This window comes from Rhinatrema bivittatum, chromosome 2 (assembly GCF_901001135.1).
Source record: "Rhinatrema bivittatum chromosome 2, aRhiBiv1.1, whole genome shotgun sequence".
NCBI lineage: Eukaryota > Metazoa > Chordata > Amphibia > Gymnophiona > Rhinatrematidae > Rhinatrema > Rhinatrema bivittatum.
In genome coordinates this window covers 722,307,560-722,331,465 of record NC_042616.1, presented here as the reverse complement: position 1 = coordinate 722,331,465, position 23,906 = coordinate 722,307,560, and positions in this window count along the sequence as shown.

Here is a 23,906-nt window from a genome sequence, read left to right as displayed (position 1 = left end):
GGAACCCCAAGGTAACCTCGTTGCAAGGCATCTAACCTAAGCAGGCGCCGGCCTTACATACCCGCTGGCGTCTGTCATCACTGAGGCGGGCGGAGCATCGAGTGGTGGGAAAGGGCTTACAAGTTTGGGCTCTTTGCGCGCGCGCGCGCCAAGGAGGAGGGCGGCTAGCTTAGGCATCCCGGCGACATTGCCCCCGCGGAAACGCCGCCGAAGAACAGGTCCGGGACCCGATGGACCCCTGCAGCGAGCCCGAGTCCCAAACCCAGAAGATCGAGGTAAGGTCCCGGTCGTGAGCGCTGCGACCGGGGCTGCAACAATACCTCCCCTCTTACGCCCCCTCTTAGCAGGCCCGGGTTTACCTGGATGTTGACAATGAAATTGCCGCAAAAGCTCTTTATCTAAGATGTTACGGGCTGGTTCCCATGTATTGTCCTCGGGACCGCAGCCCTGCCAGGCAAGCAGATACTCCGAGTGTCAGTGATGGAACCGGACGTGTAGGACCTCCCGAACTTGATAGGTTGGCTCATCAGGTACAGCAGGATCTGTGGAACCAGGAACTCGACGGTGATACCTGGAGAGAACAAGGGGCTTCAACAAGGAGACATGAAACACATTATGTATGTGCATGGAAGAAGGTAGGCGTAAACGATAAGATACTGATCCCACACGCTCAGCAATACGGAAGGGCCCACAGTATCTTGGGGCCAACCTTCGGGACAGGATTCGAAGCTGGAGGTTCCTTGTGCTGAGCCAAACTCGGTCCTCAGGAAGAAAGATAGGCGCTGGCTGCCGATGCCGATCTGCCCATTTCTTGGTAATCTTGGCCGCTTTGGCAAGTTTTCTCTGAATGGAAGTCCATAGAGATTGTAGTTGCTGGGCGGAGACTTGCACTGCAGGGTAGCGCGCTTGGAAGAGGCAGAGGAAATGGCGGTCACAACTGTTTCCCATAAACTGTAAGGAAGGGCGACCTTCCTGTGGCAGAATGCGTATGATTGTTAAATGAGAATTCTGCCCATGGCAGAAGCTTGGCCCAATTATCTTGTCTCTTATTGACAAAGGAGCGAAGGAACATTTTTAAGGTCTGGTTGGTGGTTCCATCTGCCCATTGCTCTGGGGGTGGAACTCAGTCGATAAGCTGAGTTGCACATTGAATCTTTTACATAGGGCTCTCCAATACTGGGCGGTAAACTGAGGACCTCGTTCAGACACTATGTCTTGGGGTAGACCGTGAATCTTGAAGATGTGTTGTGTGAACAATTGAGCCAGTTCTGGGGCCGATAGTAACTTAGGCAAAAGAACGAAGTGAACCATTTTGGAGAACCGGTCCACGGTCACCCAGATTATAGTGTTCCCTTCGGAGGCTGGGAGGTCCACCACAAAATCAGTGGAGATGTGGGTCCAAGGTTCTACTGGAATGGGTAATGGTTGCAGTAGGCCCCTCGGCTTCCCTGTGCGTGGCTTCTGCAAGGCACAGGTGGGGCAGGAATCCACGAAGGCACGGATGTCTTGTTTCATCATTGGCCACCAGTAAAACCGATTTACCAGATCGAGAATTTTGTCATGGCCTGCATGGCCCCCTGTGAGGGAGTTGTGGGCCCAAAGCAAGACCGCTCTTCGAGAGCGTCGAGGAACCACTGTCTTCCCTTGGGAGCTTACTGCAGTCATGGAGAGGTTAATCTTCGCAGAATCCAGAATGTACTGGGGTGGATCCTCAGCCTCTTCCAGCTCGGTGGAACGCGACAAGGCGTCAGCTCGGACGTTCTTAGAGGCAGGCCAGTAACGAAGTGTGAAGTTAAAGCGGTTGAAGAACAGGGACCAGCGAGCCTGCCTTGGGTTCAAGCGTTGGGCCTGACACAAGAACTCTAAGTTTTTGTGGTCGGTGTATACCATGATGGGGAGTTAGCTCCCTCCAACCACTGCCTCCATTCTTCAAAGGCTAGCTTAATGGCCAACAACTCCTTGTCCCCAATGCTGTAGATATTCTCGGCAACTGAGAATCTCCTGGAAAAGTATGAGCAGGGGAGGAGTTGTCCAGAGTCAGAGCACTGGCTGAGCACAGCCCCTACCGCAATGTTAGAGGCGTCCACCTCCACCACGAATGGTCGGAGGGGGTCTGGGTGACGAAGGCAGGTGTCCTGCAGGAAGGCCTCCTTGAGGGTTTCAAAGGCTTGGCAGGCGGGAATGGGCCAGTCCACTGCATTGGCTCCCTTTCGAGTAAGGGCGATGAGCAGAGCTACAATACGTGAGTAGTTAGGGATGAAGTGTCTATAAAAGTTGGCAAAGCCAAGGAAGCATTGCAACGCTTTTAGCCCTCTCGGCCGAGGCCAGTCTCTGATGGTGGCCACTTTCTCAGGGTCCATCTGGAATTTGGAGGCAGAGACTATATAACCCAGGAACGGCAGGGAAATTCTTTCAAAGCAACACTTCTCCAATTTTGCGTATAGACCATTGTCCCTGAGGATCTGCAAAACCTGACGAACTTGCTGGCGATGCGAAGGCAGATCGTGGGAGTAAATTAACACGTCGTCTAGGTAGACGATGACTGAAGCATTTAGAAGGTCTCGAAGTATCTCATTCATTAGGTGTTGGAACACCACTGGGGCGTTACATAGTCCAAAGGGCATAACGAGATACTCATAGTGCCCGTCCCGGGTGTTAAAGGTGGTCTTCCATTTGTCCCCAGGACAGATCCGCACTAAGTTATAGGCACCTCGTAAATCTAGTTTTGTGAACACTTTAGCCCCCTGCAACCTATCCAGGAGCTCGGGGATTAACGGGAGTGGATAACGATCCCGCTTCGTGATCGCATTGAGACCCCGATAGTCAATGCATGGCCTGAATGAGCCGTCCTTCTTACTAACGAAAAAGAAACCTGCCCCAGCGGGTGATTTGGACGGACGGATAAAGACCTTTGCCAGATTTTCAGAGATGTATTCTGACATGGCCCGGGTCTCTGGTAAGGACAAGGGGTACACCCTACCCCGAGGAGGCGTTGTCCCAGGTAATAGCTCAATGGCACAATCGAAAGTGTGATGCTGGGGTAGAATCTCCGCCTTAGATTTGGAGAACACATCGGTAAAGTCTTTGTAGGGCGCGGGAAGACCAATGGCAGAGTGCAGAAAAGGAAGACCTGGAGCCCTGGGAACCTTCAAACAGTTGGAAAAGCAGTAAGGGCTCCACTTGGTAATCTGCAGGGTATCCCATTGGATGGTGGGAGAGTGTTTCTGTAGCCACGGCAACCCTAGCACCATGGGGTGGATGGCCTTCTCCAATACCAGGAAGGCTATCTCCTCCGAATGGATCGCCCCGGTGCGTACGGTTATGGGTGTCAAGGAGGCTGTGATGCGGCCTGGAAGAAGAGTTCCCTGGATGGAGGTAATTTGCAGAGGCGTCTCCCGAGACTGCAAGGGGATCTGTAACTGGTGTACTAAATCCTTCAGGATGAAGTTACCCCCTGCTCCGGAGTCCAGGAAGGCGAGAGTCTCCAGGGACCCACCCGGATACTTCAGGGTAATGGGTACGGTACATTGAGGAGCAACTGCACAACCTAGGAGGAGCTCCTCACGACCTCCTAAGTTTTGGCGTTTTCCAAACGCTCTTGGCAGCGTGCCAGGAAATGGCCTTTCTGGCCGCAATAGAGGCAGAGGCCCAAGGCACGGCGACTTTGTCTCTCCGCAGCGGAGAGTGGGGTACGCCCCACTTGCATGGGTTCACTGGTCGTCACCTCCGGTCGAATTGTCTTGGAAGAGGATAATGGTTTGGAGAACGCAGGAGCCAATGAGGGTGTCCGTCTGACGGGTCATTGCTCTCTGGCCCTCTGCTGGAGGTGACGGTCGATTCAACCCGCCATTTCTATAAGGCCGTTGAGGTCCTCTGGGAGGTCACGAGCGGCTATCTCATCCTTGATATGTCCGGCCAGGCCCTCCAGGAAGATTGCTCGGAGGCTGTCGTCCTGCCATCCCACCTCTTGGGCAAGCGTGAGAAAATCCATGGCGTAGTCTGCCAAGGAGCGTCCTCCCTAGCGTGACTGTAACAGTTCAGACGTGGCGGTGGCTAGCCAAGCTGGCTCATCGAAAGCTTGTTTGAAGTTGGAAATAAACCGTGACAAGTCCTCAAGTGAGGGATCATTATGTTCCCAGAGTGGGGAGGCCCATACTAGCGCCTTCCCATCCAGCAAGGATAGAATATAAGCAACCTTGACTGCATCCATAGGAAACTGCTGGGGAAGCAGGGAGAACTGTACGAAGCATTGATTCAAAAACCCTCGACAGGTCTTAGCCTCCCCAGCGTAGCGTGAAGGTGCAGGTAACTGGGTAACAGAACTAGTGTTCACCACAGAGGCAGGTGGTGCAGCAGGTGGAGGGTCTGTAGGCATCGTGTCCAGGTGAGCAGCCAGTTGCTCCACTGTAGCTGCAAGCACATCAAGGCAATGCTGTTGTTGTTGCATTCGTTGGGCCATTCTGGGAATGGCCTGAAGGCCCGACATGTCTGCCGAGTCCATGGACTTGCAATCTGTTGTGAGTGTTTAGTGGGCTCTTGGGCCGGCCTGGCGGAGACTGGAAAAGGTGGACCACTGTCTCCGTGGAGAAAGGTGCAGGCTGGGAGGCGGACACTGGACCAGGTGAAGGAGTAGGTCTTCACCCTGGAAACCTGTACTCCCCCGGGAGGGGCCTGTGGGAGCTGGGCTGCTGGGACTTAGGAGAACAAGGAGGAGGTCTTCACCCTGGAAGCCGAGACTCCCCCGGGAGGAGCCCATAGGAGCCCGGCCGCTGGGACTTAGGCGAGCGGGGAAGCAGAGATGATGATCCGGGATCAAGGCAGACACCAGGCTGGAACTGAAGCAGGATACTGAGACAGGGACCTGGCTGGTACTGAAGCAAGGTACTAAGGCTAGCACCAGGCTGGAACGGAGGCAGGGTACTGAGGCAGGAACCAGGCTGGAACTGAAGCAGGATACTGAGGCTGGAACCTGGCTGGAACTGAAGCAGGATACTGAGGCTGGAACCTGGCTGGAACTGAAGCAAGGCACAGAAGCAGGAACCAGGCTAGAACTGAAGCGAGAAACTAACAGACGTTAGCGAACTCCGAGGCACAAGGCAACTAGGAACCCCAAGGTAACCTCGTTGCAAGGTGTCTACCCTAAGCAGGCGCCGACGTCTGTCATCAATGAGGCGGGCGGAGCATCGAGTGGCGGGAAAGGGCCTACAAGTTCGGGCTCTTTGCGCGCGTGCCTAGGAGGAGGGCGGCTGGCTTAGGCATCCCTGCGGCGTCGCCCCCGCGGAAACGCCGCCGAAGAACAGGCCTGGGACCTGGTGGACCCCTGCAACGAGCCCGAGTCCCAAACCTGGAAGATCGAGGTAAGGTCCCGGTCATGAGCGCCGCGACTGGGGCCACAACAGTAACACACTTTTCCTAGGATTACCATAATCAACACTAAGACCACTGCAAATACTACAGAACTCAGCTGCCAGAATACTTACTGGAAAAGGCAGAAGAGATCATATCACCCAAACACTTGCCGATTTACACTGGCTGCCAATAGAACAAAGAGTGCAATTTAAAATGCTATGCACAATTCATAAACTAATCAATGACGAAAATGCCGATTGGCTAAACACTGCACTATGATTGCATGTCCCCCAGAGAAATCTCAGATCGGCCAATAAAGCTCTACTAACCATTAGGGGTGTGCATTCATTTTGAACTTAAATGTAAAACGCTACTTTTTTTTTTTTTAACTTAAAAAAGTGATAAGACGTAAACGATCGGATTTCCAACTTATTCAACATAGCTATACGTTGGAAATCGCGATTGTTGATCCAAAATAAAAATTTAAACCCCTCACCTTCCTTAATCCCCCCCCCCCAAAGACTTACCACAACTCCCTGGTGGTCCAGCGAGGAGTCAGGACGCCATTTCTGCCATTTCTGAACTCCTTTGCGAGGAACACGTGACGTCGGCTCCACGTTGGAGTGACGCGGCGTCACATGATTCCCCGCGCGATCGCTCCGGGACCCTCCGTTCGACCCAAAAGGAACTTTTGGCCAGCTCGGGGGTGTCAGGAGGCCCCCCCCAAGCTGGCCAAAAGTTCCTTTTGGGTCGAACGAGGGTCCCTCGGAGCGATCGCGCGGGGAATCACGTGACGTCGGCGCCACGTCGGAGTGACGCGGCGTCACGTGATTCCCCGCGCGATCGCTCCGGGACCCTCCGTTCGACCCAAAAGGAACTTTTGGCCAGCTTGGGGGTGTCAGGAGGCCCCCCCAAGCTGGCCAAAAGTTCCTTTTGGGTCGAACGGAGGGTCCCGCGGGGAATCACGTGACGCCGCATCACTCCGACGTGGCGCCGATGTCACGTGATTCCCCGCGCGATCGCTCCGGGACCCTCCGTTCGACCCAAAAGGAACTTTTGGCCAGCTTGGGGGAGTCAGGAGGCCACCCCCAAGCTGGCCAAAAGTTCCTTTTGGGTCGAACGGAGGGTCCCGCGGGGAATCACGTGACGCCGCGTCACTGCGACGCGGCGTCACATGATTCTTTTCTCTAGGCTGAATATGGAACACAATACTATTTAAATTGCTGCAAGTGGGAAAGTGAATCAAACCATCAACAAAACTACCTGTAGCCTTTAGATATACTGAAGGAAAAGAAAAAGCGAGGCACAAAAACCTTTATAAAAAAAATTGCCAAAGACAAAATGTGGAAATGATGCAATGTTTGGAGTGCTGATCATATGACCAAACTTGACATTTTCTGCGCGATCGCTCCGGGGGGCGTCCTGACCCCGCTGGACCACCAGGGAGTTTTGGTAAGTCTTGGGGGGGGGGGGATTAAGGAGGGTGAGGGGTTTAAATTTTTATTTGCACATATGGACATAGACTCAACTTATGGAATTCTCCATATGTCCATATTGACCGCAAATGGGACCCCCTTTCGACTTATGGACATATGAACTTAAACTTTTGCTCTGCACATCCCTACTAACCATACCCTCGGTCAAAACAGCAAAACTGACCCAAGTTAAAGAGAGAGCACTATCTTTAGCGGGGCCAATATTATGGAATGCATTACCACTCGAATTAAGACTAATGAAAGATTTAAAACTCTTCAAAAAAAAGTTTAAAAACATGGCTCTTCAAAAAAGCCTTTCACAGTGAGTTCGATGAATAAGAACACCTACATATAGCTGAAAGTCACCCAAAAGCATAATTGCTTACTTTATTATTTTTATCATAATTAAGTATTAAATTAAGAGAAGGACAGTATAAAATGTATAGGATTATCCTATTAATCATATAAATGGAAATCCCAATCCACTTTCCATATAGAGTATATTATTGAAACATGTAACCGAAAAATGTATTGGCACCCTCTGGATAATTTATAAACCAAACCAATCTTATTTCGTGCCTAATTGTAAACCGTTGTGATGGTGCATTACTAAACGATGGTATAGAAAAGTTTTTAAATAAATAAATAAAAATTCCAAGGCCTCGTCTTGTCTTCCAAGTTCTACGTCCGTGTCTTGTTGGGGTTCTACGACCCAAGCTCCGGTGCCTTTGGTCTTAATCTACCCTTGAGCTTTCTCCGGCCTGCCGCTTCATGCCGTTACCCAGCGGCAGGTCTGAAAGGACTTGGAGTGGTCGGAGGACCACTCAGAGACCACCATTGAATTGGTGACCTCCAGAAGCGTGCAGGTCCAGCGGAGGGTCAGGGCCTCCAGAGTCCTCCAGCCTGCCCAGAAGGGGTATGTCTCACTAGCTTCGGTGCTTCCACAGATCTCCGCCCAGTTCGCCGAGACCCAAAGGGCACACCACCACGCATCCCTATGTGTCCCTGCGCAACAATATAGAGTGGGTTTTCTGGAATCAGAGCTGTGTAATAAGTGTCAAGATGATAGTGACACTTTGGGGCATTGCTTTTGGGTATGCACAGTAATTCAATCTTTTTGGAAGAAAATTCAAAAGTACTTATCTTTTTTGGTAGAGCAAATAGTGATTTTTATCCCTGAAGGGGTCTTATTTGATGTGGCATCCACTTTTCAAGTCCAGGGAAAAGGGAAACAACTCTTGCTCCAAAAGGCCTGCTTGATCGGTAAGAAGGCCATCTTATTGCACTGATGTGTGAGGGAACCCTCATTTTTTGATTATGGAGAAACAAATTTCATGGTCTGATGCAGATGGAAAACCAACACATGACACAATCTTTTAAAAGTAAAAGTAAACTCAAATTTGTTGACATTTGGCACCCATATCTACGATACTTGTCTCCTTGAGCCAGGAGTGAGGTGATGAATTACCCTTAAGGATGAGAGAGTCAATATGTGGATTGGAGTATGTGAAGACCTTGGCGTCATTATTTCTGGCACTACATGCCTCTTACTCCAGTAGGACATTCAGTGAGTCACTTTATTTTACTTATCTAACAATATAGAGCAATTGCCATTTCCCAGCCATACAATTCTTGCTCCTGTATATAGGTACTGATTGTACTGATTGTATGTTTTTGTTTCTAGATATTGTTGTGGGTCCCTCCTGATGCAGTCCCACCAGCAAAGGGGGACTGTACTGAATTAAATTGATTTTCCATCATAATTAAATTTCTCAGTTTAGTCTTTGAAAGTTGTAAGCTTCTGTATTGAATCCCTAAAGGGTGAACAGGCTTCACTTTATTTCACACATATATCCTCATCTCTCTTCATTTTATGTGTGATTCCTCAATTCCACCAATTTTCATTGTAATTATACTGTTGCAATTATGGGGTGGGGTTGGGGGTTTGGGTTAGATTGAAAGGGATCCCTGATTTTGTGATTGCGTGGATTGGGGTAGGGTGGGAAGGGCTGTGCTGGGGGGGGGGGGAGGAAATGTAAAAAATGTAACATTTTGTTGACTGTTAACTGTATATTGCTTGGCATGCTTCAGAGTCATGTATGTCAGTCATTTGATATTGTGTTTTTAATAAACAGCTTCAAATATAAATTAAAAATGACAATACAATTAACACAGCGATGTACAAAATAAACAGGGAATATCATAATGCCTCTGTATCGCTTCCTGGTGCGACCTCATCTTGAGTATTGTGTGCAGTTCTGGCCACCACATCTCAAAAAAAGATATAGCAGAAGTGGATGGTCGGCGCCATCTTTAAAGATGGCGCCAGCCATCCAGTGCTCCTACCATGTGACAGGGGCCGGCCAATGGCACGGATTCCCTGTCACATGGTAAGGGCAAAGGGCCATCGGTGCCATTTTTATTAACACAGCCGATGGCCCGAGAGCGGGAGATCGCTCCCCGCGCCCCCCTGGACCACCAGGTAATTTTAAAATGGTTTTTGGGGGTTCGGGAGGGTGGGGGAGGGTTTTTTTGTTATCGGATCTGGCTCAGCCGATAACAAAAAAAAAAATCGAGCTAGACGATAAAAATTTTAAGATTTTGAATCGGAACCGATCAGATTCCGGTTCCGATTCACATCTCTAATGGTGGATGAACGACCTGTAGTAGTTAGTGAAACTCAAGAATCTTTGCAGTGCCTTAAGACCTGTGGGTTGTGGCCAATCCCGGATACTCTTAGTTTTTTGTGGATCTATTTCGAACCCCCAGTTAGAGACCACATAGCCTAAGAAGGGAACAGACTCCTGGTGAAAGGAACATTTTTCCAGTTTGGCATATAACTGGTTGTCTCTCAGTCTTTGTAAGATGTTGGCAATGTCCAAATGATGGCTCTGTAGATCTTGCGAGAAAACCAGATTGTCATCCAGGTATACCACTACACAGCTGTAAAGCATGTCCCTGAAGATTTCGCTCATTTATTTTGAAATACTGCAGGGGCATTGCAGAAGCCAAACAGCATTACTAAATATTCAAAATGGCCGTCATGGGTGTTAAATGCGGTTTTCCATCGTTGCCCAGGCATATCCTGACCAAGTTATATGCTCCTCTGAGGTTCACTTTAGTGAATATTTTGGCCCCTTAAAGCCTGTCAAACAGCTCAGAGATTAATGGCAATGGGTAGCGGTCCTTCAAGGTGATCTCATTTAAGCCGCGGTAATCTGTGCACTGCCGAAGGGAACCGTCCTTCTTTCCCACAAAAAAGAACCCGGCTCCAGCGGGAGATTTAGAAGGCCTGATGAAGCCTTTCGCCAAATTCTCTTGTATATACTCAGACATTGCTTTGGTTTCTGTCAGAGAAAGTGGGTTCACCCTTCCTTTGAGAGGTTTGGTATTGGGTAACAAGTTTATGGCGCAATCAAATGAGCAATGAGGTGGTAGAGTGTCTGCCGCTTTCTTGGAGAACACGTCACTAAAAGAGGAATATTGCAGGGGGAGACCCGGAAAGGAAGTGGTAGTCGTCAGGCAAGGCATAGGAGTTACGACTTCTAAGCACTTCCCATGGCAGGATTTGCTCCATTGGGATAGTTGTAAGGTGCTCCAATTGAATTGTGGTGTGTGCATTTGTAGCCATGGCAGTCCAAGCACCACAGGATGTATAGCCTTATCTAAGATCAAAAAGGAAATGGTCTCCATGTGTAGTGACCTGGTGTGAAGTTGGATTGGCATGGTGGAGAAAGTAACTTCGCCTGGTAACGGCTCACCATGAATTGAAGACAAAAGCAAGGGTGTAGGTGTCCAGACAGTGGGGATTCGTAGGTGTTCCATGAGTTGTCTGAGTATAAAGTTCCCACCGGCCCCGGAGTCAACCAGAGCTCGAGTATGAAACTCTAAGGTGTCTGCGTTAATGGAGACAGGTAGTGTTATTAGAGGAAATGGTGCGGTCAGGCCTAGGAGTCCTCCAGCGGGTACTAGGCCTGGGAGTTTCCTGGACAGAGTGGACAGGAGGGTACCGCATGACCTGGCTGGCCACAATACATGAAAAGACCTGATATTTGCCGATGACGTCTTTCTTTCTCAGATAGATGGCTGCGACCCATTTGCATAGGCTCCTCCTCTTTGGTGCTGGGTGACAGAGCCGTCTGGGCAGTAGGTGTTTATCGAATGTGTGGAACACCTGACGACATCCTTTTGGATCCTCTAGTCCATGCGACCACTCGCACAAACGACGATCAATGCCGCCACTTTCCCCAATGATTTCAGGGCTGCATAAAAAGAGGTGAACATTAGTGGTCGCAGCCATCTATGACTGATGGGCGTAACATAGGGGAGCTGTTCCATCCCCTTTATCATTTTGGTTGTCTTTCTCTATATCTTCTCCAGTGCAACTATATCTTTTTTGAGATGCGGCACTGAGATGAGAATTAAACGCAGTACTCAAGGTGCAGGCTCACCATGGAGCAATACGGAGTCATTATGACATTCTCCATTTTATTCACCATTCCCATTCTAATAATTCCTAATATTCTTTTTGCTTTTTTGACCACCGCAGCAAACTGAGCCAATGATTTTAATGTATTGTCCACAATAACACCTAGATCTTTTTCCTCAGTAGTAACTCCTAGTATGGAACTAACATCATGTAACTACAGCATAGGTTATTTTTCCCTATAGGCATAACCTTGCACTTTTCCACATTAATTTTCATCTGCTATTTGGATGCCCAATCTTCCAGTTTCACAAGGACCTCCTGCAATTTATCACAATCTGCTTGAGATAAGAACATAAGAACATAAAAACATGCCATACCGGGTCAGACCAAGGGTCCATCAAGCCCAGCATCCTGTTTCCAACAGTAGCCAATCCAGGCCATAAGAACCTGGCAAGTACCCAAAAACTAAGTCTATTCCATGTTACCGTTGCTAGTAATAGCAGTGGCTATTTTCTAAGTCAACTTAATTAATTGCAGGTAACTTATCCAATCCTTTTTTAAACACAGCTATACTAACTGCACTAACCACATCCTCTGGCAACAAATTCCAGAGTTTAATTGTGCGTTGAGTAAAAAAGAACTTTCTCTGATTAGTTTTAAATGTGCCACATGCTAACTTCATGGAGTGCCCCCTAGTCTTTTTATTATCCGAAAGAGTAAATAACAGATTCACATCTACCCATTCTAGACCTCTCATGATTTTAAACACCTCTATCATATCCCCCCTCAGCCATCTCTTCTCCAAGCTGAAAAGTCCTAACCTCTTTAGTCTTTCCTCATAGGGAGCTATTCCATTCCCCTTATCATTTTGGTAGCCCTTCTCTGTACCTTCTCCATCGCAATTATATCTTTTTTGAGATGCGGTGACCAGAATTGTACACAGTATTCAAGGTGCGGTCTCACCATGGAACGATACAGAGGCATTATGACATTTTCCGTTTTATTCACTATTCCCTTTCTAATACTTCCCAACATTCTGTTTGCTTTTTTGACTGCCGCAGCACACTGAACCGACAATTTCAATGTGTTATCCACTATGACGCCTAGATCTCTTTCTTGGGTTGGAGCACCTAATATGGAACCTAACATTGTGTAACTATAGCATGGGTTATTTTTCCCTATATGCATCACCTTGCACTTATCCACATTAAATTTCATCTGCCATTTTGATGCCCAATCTTCCAGTTTCACAAGGTCTTCCTGCAATTTATCACAATCTGCTTGTGATTTAACTACTCTGAACAATTTTGTATCATCTGCAAATTTGATTATCTCACTCGTCGTATTTCTTTCCAGATCATTTATAAATATATTGAAAAGTAAGGATCCCAATACAGATCCCTGAGGCACTCCACTGCCCATTCCCTTCCACTGAGAAAATTGTCCATTTAATCCTACTCTCTGTTTCCTGTCTTTTAGCCAGTTTGCAATCCACGAAAGGACATCGCCACCTATCGCATGACTTTTTACTTTTCCTAGAAGCCTCTCATGAGGAGATTTAACTACTCTGAATAATTTTGTGTCACCTGCAAATTTGATCACATCACTCATCGTATCCCTTTCCAGATCTTTTATAAATATATTAAGGAAAACATCCTAGTTCAGCCCTGCCCGTGATCTAAAAAATTATCTTCAACTAATGCAGTATGGATTTGTTTTAATTTTTAAATATTTGTATTACTTGATTTTTGTTTTTGTAGTCTACCCTAGGTTTCCAACTGCCCTGTTTTGAACTGGGCAGTCCAATTTTATTTGGAGCTGTACAGTGCATGGTCAAAAGTACTGACCAGACACTAAAAGTCCAGTTCCTGCAGCATTTCCTGTTTGCAGATGAGGGTAGGAAGGCAGAACCAGCAGCACAAGAGCAGAGCTCCTCTCCCTGCCCAGAGAATAGAAGCTGTGAGGAGAGGGGGCAGGACCTCAGCTAGCGCAGTCCTCTGTGCAGCACCCTGCCTCATTTCCCATTCTATGACTGGAAGCATGGGGAGGGGGGTGGGGCCTTAGGTCAACCTTCCCCTCCTCCCCCACAGTAGCTCAAAGCTGCTCTGATGTCTGCATCTCAGGCAGCTCAGTTGTAAATGTCCTATCCATGAGACCACTCTGTCCTAGGAGATGAGAACAGAGAGCTGCTTAAGAGGCTGAGGAGGGAAAAAGAGAGGGAGAAACAGGAGAGCACAGGGAATGGAGAGAAACACAGAATGGGGCACAGGACTGGAGGAGGGCACATGGGCTGTAGGAGGGAGAGAAACACAAGGAATAGAAGGAAAGAGAAAGACACAGGAAATGGAGATGGGAGAAAGACAGTGGTGGTACAAGGAATAGACAGAGGAGACAGGTTCAGGAGTTGAGAGGGCAAATATATGTAAATTTATGCAAATAAGAGGGAGATGGTCCTCTTCATTGATGCACTGGTGACCTCCCTAATTGCAGCCAAATCCTTTTGTATAGATATGCTCTGGGTTCTGGCATTAGTTCATGTGTTAGTGAGTAAGATGTGAGTGCCCCTGGGTAGTAACCGAGAGGTCTATGACACCAATTTTTCTTCACAGTTGGAAATCAAGCTCCAAAAAGGCTGTTGCATGTGGGGCAGCAGGATGGTTGTTCCCAAGCAATTGAAGCCAACAGTTTTGGAGCAATTGCATTATATGCTGCAGATATATGGCCAGAATGAAAGCATTCACAATAGGGGTACTGTAGTAACTGGGCATGAGTAAGGACATTGAGGAGAGAACTGTATGAGTTCTCAGGGTTGCCATCACAAAATGCCACCGTGTCTGTGCACATCTGGGAAAGGACAGAAAAACCAAGTGAGATGGCATGCAGATTTTGCAGGTCCATTCCAGGGAAAAATGCTGTTTAGCTCTAGTGAATGTACATTCCCAATGGCTTAAGGTACAGTTCACATCTACTTTTGCCTCTACTCACTCAGCTGCAGCAAAGTTTTTCAACACACAGGTGACCAGAAATATTTGTTTTAGTTAATGAAACCTTTCATATCAGGGGAATTTCATGGCCTGCAATGGCATTCAACATACCCATACTACGCCATATCATCCTACTGCAAAACGAATGGCAGAATGTTACTCCTGGGGGAATTCTGCACTACTGCGGAATGCAGAATTTCCACAGAATTCCCCCTTCACTTTGCAGAATCCAGTGCTTCCAGGCTACACAGACAGGCTCACAGCAATAATGGCTCTGCGAACCTGCCTGAAGAGGAAGGGGCTACCTGGAAGCAGGTGGAAGACTCGTGTCAGGTTCACGGGAAGCAGTGTGGCACAAATCGTGGGAGGCAGTGCAGCATGAATATGGCCAAATCATGCTCACAAGTAGCATCGTGGCACAAATCAGAGTAGCTCGCAGGAGGCATTGTGGCTTAAGTCAGGATCTGGACCAGGCAGTTTGAGGACTCAAGAGGGAAGCAGTGGAGTGCAGCATATTATTACTGCACACTCCGTAGGAAAGAGGATAACAGATTGTAAATGTTCGAGATGGCAATACTCAAAGGGAGAAGGGGAATAAATGGTGGATGGTGGTTGGGGAGAGGAGGTAAACAGGGACAGTAGCAGAGGTCAAAGGATTCATATTTCCATTTATTCTAAGCCATGGCTGGGAGGTGGAGATATGAGGGGAGAGGAGGTAAACAGGGACAGAAGCAGAGGTGAGGATTCATATTATGTCCATTTGTTCTAGTCCAGGCCATTTTTGATGAGTGCAAGTATTATGTACTCAAACAGGTGTAGTGCCCTTTGAAATATATGTGGCATCTAGGAAGGCGTTAAAATTTCATGTAGGCCACATCTGGAAAGTTCTGGAAACACTTCTCCTCAGAGGAGAGGAGCCAGAGGAATAAGCAGGACGGCAGAGAAGAAAATGAAACTGCAGCAGGGGTGCCAAAGTGATCAATTGCATTAGAGGCTGAGAGTACCATACAGACATTGAATGCCTTCCCCAGTGACTCACATCAAAGATCTGAAATACTCAGGAAACAAATGAAAGGGGGTAGTGAGGCTACTGAATCCTCACAGGATATCCTGATAATGGAGAAATTACTTACCTGATAATTTCGTTTTCCTTAGTGTAGACAGATGGACTCAGGGCCAATGGGTATAGTGTGCTCCTGATAGCAGTTGGAGACGGATCAGATTTCAATCTGACGTCAGCCCTAGTACATATACCCCTGCAGGAAGTGCAGCTATACAGTATTCTCCTCGAAAAGCATTGTGGAAATATGTATGACTGAATAATTTGAATAACTTTATAACTTGGTTAATTTGATTAATTTGGACTGGTTAAATTGGTTAAGCTGGAGACTGTCAGTGCCCTCAACCGAAAAACGTCACCACCCGGTAGGATGGGTGTCCTAGTTGGAGGAAAGCATGGCTTACCCGTGAATCACTCGCTCTCGGGGATTTAACTTGAGAATTGCATGAATAACGGCAGCCGTGGGTGGAATGCTGAGTCCATCTGTCTACACTAAGGAAAACAAAATTATCAGGTAAGTAATTTCTCCATTTCCTAGCATGTAGCAAATAGACTCAGAACCAATGGGATGTATAAAAGCTGCTCCCAAACCAGGTGGGAGGCTGCCCGTGGCCCACTAAGTACTGCCCTTGCAAATGCTGTGTCCTCTCGAGCCTGAACATCCAATCAGTAAAACCTGGAGAAGGTGTGGATGGAGGACCATGTTGCCGCCCGACAGATCTCGGCGGGTGACAGCATCTGGGTTTCCGCCCAGGACACTGCCTGGGCTCTAGTGGAATGGGCCTTGAATTGTAAAGGCGATGGCTTGCCTGCTTCTACGTAGGCCGCCTTGATGACTTCTTTGATCCTGCGGGCTATGGTTGCTCGCGAGGCTGCTTCCCTTTCTTCTTCCCGCTGTGAAGGACGAATAGATGGTCTGTCTTTCGAACGGGTTCCGACCTTTCCAGGTACCGGACTAGGAGTCTGCCAATGTTGAGGTGGTGTAGACTGAGAGACTCTTCCGAATTCTTATGTTCATCTGGCGATGGTAGCGAGATGGTTTGGTTGAGATGGAAGTGAGAAACCACTTTGGGTAGGAAGGATGGGACCGTGCGTAACTGAATGGTTCCTGGGGTGAGTCTGAGGAATGGTTCCCGGCAGGACAGTGCTTGTAGTTCGGAGATATGATGGGCTGAACAGACTGCCACCAGGAAAGCTGTCTTCAATGTTAGTAGCCGGAGAGACAGGCTGCGAAGAAGTCTGAAAGGAGGCTCCTGCTAAAAAATCTAGGACCAGGTTGAGGTTCCAAAGAGTCACCGGCCACTTTAGGGGTGGTCGGATCTGCTTGACTCCTTTCAGAAAGCGGGAGACATCCGGGTGAGAGGCTACGCTGCCGCTCTCGCTCTTGGTTCCATAGCATGACAATGTGGCCACCTGTACCTTGATGGAGTTGACAGACAACCCCTTCTGTAGTCCGTTCTGCAGGAATTCCAGAATCGCAGGAATTTTGACTGAGCATGGAACGATGTCGCGGTCCTCACACCAGGCTTCAAATACTCTCCAAATCCTTATGTATGTCAGGGATGTGGAGAACTTGCGTGCTCGGAGCAGGGTGTCAATTACTGCCCCTGAGTATCCGCTCTTCCTCAGGTGAGTCCTCTCAATGGCCAGCCCATAAGAGAGAATCGTGCTGGATCCTCGTGGAGGATCGGTCCTTGATGGAGCAGGTCTCTGTGTGGAGGTAGCGGGAGGGGGCTCCCTGGCAGCAGCCTTCGCATGTCTGCGTACCACGGTCTTCTTGGCCAGTCCGGGGCCACTAGAAATACTGGTCCCCTGTGGTGTTCTATCTTGTGGATGATTGCACCCAATAGGGGCCACGGTGGGAAGGCGTATAATCGTTTCCTGTGGCCAGGTCTGTACCAGGGCATCTATCCCCTGGGACTGAGGTTCCCACCTGCGGCTGAAGAAGTTGGGCATTTGGGTGTTGGACTGGTTTGCCAGGAGGTCCACGGTTGGTGTTCCCCAACGGTTTACTATCAATTGGAATGTTGTGGTCGACAGCCTCCATTCTCCTGGATCTAGACTTTCTCTGCTGAGGTAATCCGCAGCGACGTTGTCTTTCCCCGCGATGTGGATGGCCGAGATCTCTTGAAGGTTCGCTTCCGCCCATGACTTTAGGGGGTCTATTTCCAGAGACACCTGTTGGCTTCTGGTTCCTCCCTGACAGTTGATGTATGCCACTGTTGTGGCGTTGTCTGACATTACTCTGACTGATTTGTCTCGGAGTCTGTGTCCGAACCATAGGCAGGCTAGTCTGACTGCCTGGGCTTCTAGACGATTGATGCTCCATCCCGACTCTTCTTTGTTCCATTGCCCCTGGACGGTTAGCTCCTGGTAGTGTGCTCCCCATCCTCGTAGGCTGGCGTCCGTGGTGAGCAGGATCCAGGATGGTGAGGATAGTCTTACTCCCTGGATCAGATGGCCTTCTTGTAGCCACCATCATAGTTGGGTCCGAACTTTGTCCGGGAGCTGAAGACGTACGGTGTAGTTCTGAGACAGCGGATTCCATCGTGATAGGAGTGAGCGCTGTAGGGGTCTCATGTGAGCTCTTGCCCATGGCACTACTTCCTGTGTGGATGCCATGAGGCCGAGGACTTGGAGGTAATCCCATGCCGTGGGATGAAGCTCGCTCAACAGAGTTCGCAGCTGGGTCAACAGTTTTGATCTCCTTGTCTGTGTCAGGATGACCTTGTCTTGTTTTGTGTCGAACCGAACTCCCAAGTATTCTAGCAATTGGGAGGGCTGCAGACAGCTCTTGTTTGTGTTGACCACCCACCCGAGGCTCTCCAATAGAGTCTCTCCAATAGACTCTGTTGGTCGCTTGGTGGCTTTCCTCTGGGGATTTCGCCCTGATCAGCCAATCGTCTAGATATGGGTTTACGAGGATTCCTTCCTTCCTCAGTGTTGCTGCCACTACCACTATGATCTTGGTGAACGTCCGGGGTGCAGTGGCTAACCCAAATGGTAGTACCCGGAACTGGTAGTAACGGTCCAGGATCATGAAGCGAAGGAAACGCTGATGCTCTTGATGGATGGGAATGTGTAGGTAGGCTTCCGACAGATCCAGGGATGTAAGGAACTCTCCCGGTTGTATCGCTCTTATTACTGAGCTTGGGTTTCTATGCGGAAGCGAGGAATCTTCAGGAGGTGGTTGACTGACTTGAGGTCCAGGATGGGCCGGAACATTCTTTCTTTCTTGGGAACGATAAAATAGATGGAATAATGTCTAGTATTTATTTGTTGTGCAGGTACCGGTGTTACAGCCTCTAAGGCTAGCAATCTGGTCAGTGTAGCTTCCACTGCCATCCTCTTGGAAGGGTCGTGGCAGTGGGATGCCACAAACTTGTCTAGAGAGAGGTGGTGGAAATCCAGGTAATATCCCTCTCGAATGATGGCTAGGACCTACTTGTCCGAAGTTAACTCGACCCATCTTTGGTAGAATAGGGCAAGTCTGCCCCCTATGGCTTCTTCCTTTGGATGAGTCGCCTGATTTTCATTGTGGGATGTGGCTGAGGCCTGGGCCTGATCCCCTTTTGTTGTGCTTGTTCTGAAAGGACTGGCTCCTGCCTGCGGGGCAAGTCGCTTGATATGTGCTTCTGTATGGGTTGAAGCCCTGTGATCCTCTGCCCCTGGAAGACTGGGGGAAGGGTCGCTGGTTTCTCCTACTCCTGGCCTCCGGTAGCTGCGGTAGTAGGGATTTGCTCCATTTGTTGGCTAGTTTCTCTAGTTCGCTTACGAACAGGAGGGTTCCCTTGAAGAGCATCCTTGTGAGTCTTGTTTTGGAAGATGCGTCAGCTGACCAGTTTCGGAGCCAGAGTTGTCTTCTGGTTGCCACTGCTGATGACACTCCTCTAGCTGCGGTGCGCACAAGATCAGAAGTGGCATCCGTGAGGAATGATACTGCTGGTTCCAGGGCTTCCCCAGGAATGTTCCTGGTCTGTGATAAGCAGGCGCGTGTCACTACTGCACAGCAGGCTGCTATCTATAGAGGCATAGCAGAGACGTCAAAAGACTGTTTGAGATGGATTCCAGACATCTGTCTTGAGCATCCTTGAGTGCTGCTCCTCCCTCAACTGGGATAATAGTGCGCTTCGAGACCGCACAGATCATGGCATCCATTTTCGGATATGCCAGGAGATCTTTGGCAGCTGGGTCCAGAGGGTACATGGCTGCCAGGGCCCGGCCCCCTTTGAACGTAGTCTCCGGGGCATCCCATTCCAGGTCAATTAGCTGCTGGACGGTTTGTAATAGTGGGAAATGACGGGAGGTCTGACGTAGTCCCTCTAGTAGGGGATTTGTCTTAGGTTCCCCCGAGGCACTTGTGCCTGGGATAGTGAGTTCTTTCAGGCTGTGTGTGACCAGGTCTGAGAGCTCGTCCTTGGTGAAGAAGCGCCTCATGGTTCAGTGGGGCTCTGTTCCCAGAGGGAGCTCCCTTTCCTCCAGTGATTCTGATTCCTCATCTAAGTTGTCCGTGTCCCCGAAGGTGGGGCTTCTGGGCATTGGAATCACTTCTCTGGGCATAGAGGGTCCTGGGATGTTGAGGTCCTCTGGTAGAGGTTGTGGCCGTATTATCAGAGGCCCCGGCTGCATGTGGATGAAGGCATGCAGGCCTTTGAAGAATTCCACCCAGGAGATAGAGGCTGGGTCTAAATTAAGGGGCGCTGCATCCCTGGGGGGCCCCGTTTGAGGGAGGGTCCCGCTGAGAGACGCCAGGTCTGGCGTACTGTTCGAGAAGCTGGAACCCGGTACCGGCTGGGGATGGCCATGGGCTGGATCCCCCAGGGCCTCCTCGCACTGTATACACAGGGCCATGGCCTTCTCATGCTGTGCAGCTCTAATGTGGCATGCTGGGTAAAGGCCCTGTGCTTCTTTTCCGGTGGTGCCATGGCTTATGTGCATAAATTACTGGGCCCGGTGGCTTAGTTATGCACTCCGGTGCGTCGAAGTTGTGCGCTTAGGCTTGGTACGCGTTCAGGGAGATGTGCGCGCACAGATCGAAGTTATGCGCCTGGCACAGTAAGCGCGTGGCTATGCGCATCACTTGTACGCACGGTACTTGGGCGCATGAGGTTATGTGCATAAGGAATTTGTGGGCACGGCTCGCCTCTGTGCGCACGGGTTGGGGCAGTGGACAGGGCGGTGAACAGATCAAAATGGTGATGGCGACCACGCGGACAATATGGCAACCACCTCAGAGGGTCGCCACGTGGGAGGACCCTCGGATCTGACCGGGGTCTAGCCCTGCTAGGGCAGATCAACCCAGTGGCACTGGTCCCGGCTGGCGACCTGTGTGACTCCTCGAGCTTCGGAGACCGGAGACTTTTAAATAGATTTCTACCTTACCTTGTCTCGGTGCTTCCCGGTCTCGTTCTGGGAGGTCTCTGGCTGCGGGGGGGGAGAGGGAAAATACCTTCACCGCCACACTCAAAGTTGCACTCACTGCCTCTCAGCCTCACCTGGGGTTGAGGGCTAGGTCCCCGCCGAGGGTCGGCCGCTGGACCGAGGCTTACCTCTGAGGGATCGCGGAAATCACTTCGGGAATTCTCAACTGGGGGAGGGACCCAATGGGTGTCACCGTAGGAGAGGGGGGCTCGTCTGTAGAGGTAAGATTTCTTCTTGTTTTGGTTTTCCTTTGCTAAATTACTCTAACGCTGTGCTAGCATGCATAGAGTCCTGAACTGCTATGGAGACGGAAAATACTGAAGAGCTGTACTTCCTGCAGGGGTACATGTACTAGAGCTGACATCAGACTGAAATCTGATCCATCTCCACCTGCTATCAAGAGTACACTATACCCATTGGTCCTGAGTCCATCTGCTACACGCTAGGAAATTTTACTTTGAAGGCCACAAAGCATAGTGAAAGCACCAGACCAGCTGAATTGTCTTAAGCAGAAAGGCATGTTTCACAGTGATGCTGGTAACTGGTTAGCTATTCCTAGTATAAAGAGGTTTTTAGAGTGTTTTAGTTGTCAAATGGTTCCTAGCCAATGTTAATGCATTATTCCTAACCAAGGTGATGTTTTTAACGTGCTGTGGTATATAAAAAAAAAAAATCACTAAATAAATAAATAAATAAATAAATAAATGCCTTGGGAGTTTGTCGACAGTCCCTGTGTGGACAAGTTGATACTTTGACCTGGCTGGAAATGAGAGAAGAGCAACCTGGGCAGCAGCTGGCTGGATGACAATGAGAGTTAACTGCACATGTTGTGGTGGCTTCAGACTTATTACAGAATAATTTTTTTTTATATTCAAACTTAATCCCGGAACTAGTCCCAAACACTCATTCTCATATATTGAGTGCAACATTAGTTACTCCTGAAATAATTCCAAGAATAAAACTACCTTCTTGAATAGTGAAATCAGGGGTTAAATTGCTAAAATATTACAGGGAGAAAAGTTTTGTTTGTACTTAGACATGGAAGAGAGTGGCTGTGTATTGTCACTTTAAGACAGGGGGGTTCCTTAACCTTTTAAGGAAAGGACTACATAAGATATTTCACTCACAGGGGTAAGTGTGGGGAGAGTGGGGATCCTCCTTGAAACGTATTCAGCTAAATGATTACTTTTCTACATTGCTGTCATTTATCCAGCTAAATTTTAGCCAGATACAGGGTGGCCCATGGAAAAGTAGCCTGCCTCCAACGCACTGGTATTGGAGGTGGACTACTTTTCCTTGGGCCACCCTGTATATCATTAGAAAACCAGAAACTTGACGGCAGGAAATGTCTGCCCATCCAGCGAATTAATTTAGCATCACTTCCTTAGAGATCTCCATGCTTTCTTAAATTCAGATACTATTTTGTCTCCACCACTTCCACTGGGAGGCCATTCCCTGCATCCACCATTCTTTCTGTAAATAAATATTTCCTAAGATTACTCCTGAGTCTACCCTCTTTCAAACTCACTGCATGACCCCTTGTTCAGAGCCTCCTTTCTGTTGAAAAAGGCTCACCTGTGCATGAAAACCTTTAAGATACTTGAATGTTTCTATCATATTTCCCCATCTTGCCTTTCCCCTAGGGTATACATGTTTAGATTTTTAAATCTATCCTCATATGTTTTAGAATGAAGACAACTAACCATTTTAGTAGCCACCCTATGGACTGACTCCATCTTGTTTATATCCTTTTGAAGGTGCGGTCTCGAGAATTGTACACAGTATTCCAAGGGCGGGGGGGGGGGGGGTCCTCACCAGGGACCTAATCAGGGGCCTGGTGAGACACCCCCCCCCCCTGGAATACTGCTGACCATTCCTTTCCCGATGCAGTCAAACATCTTTCTGGCTTTTACCGTCACTTTATCCAGTGACGATTTGGCCACATTAAGATCATCACATACAATTATCCCCAGATCTCACTCTTCCTTTGTGCTTAGAAGAATTTCATCTCCAATGTTGTAACTTTCCTTTGGGTTTTTGCATCCTAAATGCATTATTCTGCATTTCTTAGCATTAAATTTGAGCTTCCAAACCTTAGACTAGTCCTCTAGCTTCGCTAGATCCCTCTTCATGCTTTCCACACTTCCTGGTTGTCCATCATTACAGATTTTGGTAACATCGGCAAAAAGACAAACCTTTCCCGACAATCCTTCCATATATCTTGCTCACAAAAATGTTGAAAAGGACCGGTCCAAGGACCGATCCCTGAGGTATACCACTAGTTATAACCCCCTTCCCCCCTCAGAGAAAACTCCATTTACCACTACCCTTTGATACCTCCCACTCAGCCAGTTTCTAATCCAGTCAGTCATTGTAGGATCCATACCAAGAACACACAATTTAGAAGTCTTCTGTGTGAAACCATGTCAAAGGCCTTGCTGAAATCCAAGTAAACTATTTCTAGCTCTCTCCCTTGATTATCTGGCTAAAATTTAGTCTATAAATTATGGGCATTTTGGAGGTTTTCTGGAATAGGGGAAACTTATCTGGCTAATTCTGATTTTAAGAGTTAGCCAAATAAGTTTTTCAGCTAGCTCTAGTTGACTCGAGGAGGTCTAAAGTTATTCGAGAATATGTACTTGGATAACTTTGGACTTAAATGAGTATATTCAAAAGAATATAGCTAGTAAAGTGGCAATATTGTTTAAAAACAAAAAACAGCACCACACAGGCCCGATGGCTCAATTCCCCACCTTCCACCACAATGTCCAAACAATGGGCCCTGCCAAGGTGAGCCCCTCCACCCCCAAACTCCTACAAACAAACTTAAAATTAGAAATAGTATGGGTGCACTCACCACCCCCTTTCCCCCATCACTCCCTTCCTGGTTAGCCATAATCGGATAATAATGCTGCCTCTTCTACCTCACCCCCTTCAGCCCTCCTGACCCCAACCTTAACACCTCACTCAGAATTTAATCAAATCCCTTTCAGCCACCGGGATCAAAATAGGTTTGTACTGCTACTGGGGACTTCCAGCATTGCTCTGTCAGATCTGGGAGCTGCCAGAATCACTATGAGTGTACTACTGAAATGGATTTGGTAAAGTATTGGGTGAAAAAGAGGGAAGTAGAGAAGGGAGCACTGCTATTTAATTTTGGCTAACTGGGATGGGGGGGGGTGGGGCAG